At 46.9% G+C, this 3,156-nt stretch overlaps 1 long non-coding RNA gene across 1 annotated transcript; it reads left to right on the forward strand.

Annotated features, from left to right (window-relative positions):
- Positions 1-865: 865 nt before the first annotated feature.
- Positions 866-1,364, forward strand: LOC132331487 (uncharacterized). Its single transcript, XR_009487605.1, has 4 exons — positions 866-961; positions 1,054-1,097; positions 1,199-1,242; positions 1,324-1,364. It is a non-coding gene; the product is annotated as an uncharacterized LOC132331487 (long non-coding RNA).
- Positions 1,365-3,156: the final 1,792 nt, after the last annotated feature.

A 3,156-nucleotide genomic window follows, 5' to 3' on the forward strand; every position in this document is an offset into this window, starting at 1 on the left:
TCGCTTTTGATCACAGTGCCGAGGTGCACAGGGCAGAGCAGTCCCGGTGTGTGTCGTGTCACTTGTCTAGCGTGCATTCTGTGTTGTTTGTATATGTCATGTCTTTTACCTCAGGCCTTTGAGGGGCCAATCAGAAACCACTCTTGGCATCTGTGATCTGCGTTCTTTATTCTGGCACCAATGCCATAGAACTTCTGACTTGGGAGCTCAGACTGCCATCAGAATCGCATGTCTCTTTAGAAGCATCCAGACAGATGTCTTCTCAGGTCTTGTTCCAAGCTTTACGGACAGCTGCGCCCCACAAAGATCCATTATGGCAGGTTAGGGCTTGTCAGAATGCGAGGTTAGGCAGAGGATTGTGACCGTAGGATTCTCGGGCATCCATCTTTGCGCTTCTTGGAATAAATCATTCAGTTAGCATCTTCTTCCTCCCAGGTTCTCTGAGCCTCATCAGCTCTCCATCGGTCTCACCTCGGTCATCTAATTTTGCATTCTCTCGGTCCTTGCAGTCATTTCCCTTGCCAAGAGATTTCTGTCTGTGTTGTGTCCCCCTTGTTTGTCACGTCCCGTCCCGTGTCACGGGTGTCTGCACATATTTGTGTCCGAGCCGCTCTGCCCTGCCGCACAGCCTGGTGCAGTAGGAGAAGTCCCGGGGCCTTGAAATTTGTAATGTGGGGTGTTGTTGGACTCTAGATGGGATTTGTAGACAGACACAAGATATCTGGCGCTCTTAAGTTATCCTGCAACAGTTTGACTTTTGTCCTAACTTTTTTTTCAGATGCAGAAGGATAAAATCCATGGCAGAGCACCCCATCCCGGGTGAGGCGTTTCCCCCGAGCAGGTCAGTCACTGCTTGTGCCTGCAGGGGAAGCATAAATGGTGACTCTGTTACAGCCCTGTTCTTTGTCTTTCCTTTCAGGAAGTCAAGGCAGGGCGCAGCAGTCAAGGCTGAGTGGGCAAGGTGAGCGTTGAGTAGAGTACAGAGGCAGTTGTTATTGCTGAGGTCTCAGTTTCTGGGGTGGCTCTAAGTTTCTACAATTTTTTTTTTTTTAGGTGGTCCACTTGCTATCTATCATGGCCAAGCACGCCCATGCCAGGTGGGTGTAAGCTTAAGGTATCGGTGTGGCATACTTGTCAGATTAGGGAGGTTGGGTTTTCACAGTATCTCAGCATGCTTTTCTGCTTCGTTTCTTTGCAGGTGCTGTCGCTGCCCTAGGCATGCCAAGGAACAGACGAGAGCAGGTGAGTCGGTGTTTAGGCGGGGTGACTCATAGGTGAGTTTTAAGCAGCAGCATGCTAAGCGTGTACCTTCTCTTTTTGCAGGCGTCTTCTGGGCAGCTTCCGGAGTCAAATCAAGATTTGAGGTGATCTGGGGCAGCGGTGGGGAGGAGTCCTGGGGATTACTCCTTTTGAGGGCAATAGTCACCTTTTCTGTTTTGTCTTAGGCACCCCGTGGAGATTCGTAGCCAAAGTTTGCAAACGGCAGCACCGAAGCACACGCGGAGAACGTCTCGACGTCCACGTCCAACCAACGATGGAATTCGTCCGCCCGTTTTCCAAAAGCTAAGTGTCGGGGCCAGTAGTTGGGAGAAGGGGAAAAACCTTTACTATCACAGGGGGCAATTTGATGTCAGCTTAGCACAGAGGTCTGTAGTGGGACAAGCTCTCTGGAAGTAAAGGGAGAGGGTTTCTCCTCAGCCTCACCAGAGCCTTTGCCGGGCAGGGCAGTTCCGACCCCTCTCCACATTGTCGTAAACAGAGTCATCAGCCTTCTTCAACTCGACATCGTCACGGATCTTTCACCCGAGGAGCTCGCCTTCAGGTCCGGAGCTACGGCCACCGTCAACCGGCGGTCTCCGCTTCCTTCTCTAGGCCCACCGAGCCTCTCGAGCTTCCTCTTAACTGCTTTGGCACTAACTTCTTTTAACGAGTTACATTTCATCATTACATCCTATCGTTATAGGGCTTTCCTTCCTTTGGCATCATCAGCCCCCGGCTCATCTTGCGCTAGGAATCTCGGGTCCATAAGGTGAAAGCGCCAGGCGGTTTCCACTCGTCTCGTCTGTGTTATGTCATCCGTGTCTGTGTTATGTCATCCGTGTCCACTGTCTTCCACGTCATAGGCCTTTGTTCCATCTCAACTCTTTACGGGCACTATTTTGTGCCATATCAGCCGTATTTTACACACATTCCTTCACTTATTCCGCCATCTTTACATCTTTACTCTTTGAGACAGGAAGGATTACACAAGATGTCCTCATCCATCTTCCTTCTCACTACCGGCTTTGGTAGTGCCTTTTCTTCCATGCCATTCTCTTGGACTTTTAGAGGGAGTGTCTTACACCCTTTTCATGTGACTGCAGTAGTTCTGTAGTTTCCATCTTCTCAAAGGGTATAGGGCTCAAGAATTAATCTTTCAGAGAGTTATGTCAAGTCCTGGCTTATACCTTATCTACCTGTGTTGGCTTATACTCTGTGTACTTATACTGTATCTACCTGCGTTGGCTTATATTGTATGTACTCTATATTGTCTGTAATTTTTTTGGCTTATAGTGTATGTACTCTATATTGTCTGTACCTATGTTGGCTTATATTGTCTGTAATTATGTTGGCTTGTAGTGTATGTACTTATATTGTCTGTACCTATGTTGGCTTATAGTGTCTGTACCTATGTTGGCTTGTAGTGTATGTACTTATATTGTCTGTACCTATGTTGGCTTATAGTGTCTGTAATTATGTTGGCTTGTAGTGTATGTACTTATATTGTCTGTACCTATGTTGGCTTATATTGTCTGTAATTATGTTGGCTTGTAGTGTATGTACTTATATTGTCTGTACCTATGTTGGCTTATATTGTCTGTAATTATGTTGGCTTGTAGTGTATGTACTTATATTGTCTGTACCTATGTTGGCTTATAGTGTCTGTACTTACAGTGTCTGTACCTGTGTTGGCTTATAGTGTCTGTACTTACAGTGTCTGTACCTATGTTGGCTTATAGTGTCTGTACTTACAGTGTCTGTACCTATGTTGGCTTATAGTGTCTGTACCTATGTTGGCTGTCCCTATGTTGGCTTATAGTGTCTGTACCTATGCTGGCTTATAGTGTCTGTACCTATGTTGGCTGTACCTATGTTGGCTTATAGTGTCTGTACTTA

Source organism: Haemorhous mexicanus, chromosome 10 (assembly GCF_027477595.1).
Source record: "Haemorhous mexicanus isolate bHaeMex1 chromosome 10, bHaeMex1.pri, whole genome shotgun sequence".
NCBI lineage: Eukaryota > Metazoa > Chordata > Aves > Passeriformes > Fringillidae > Haemorhous > Haemorhous mexicanus.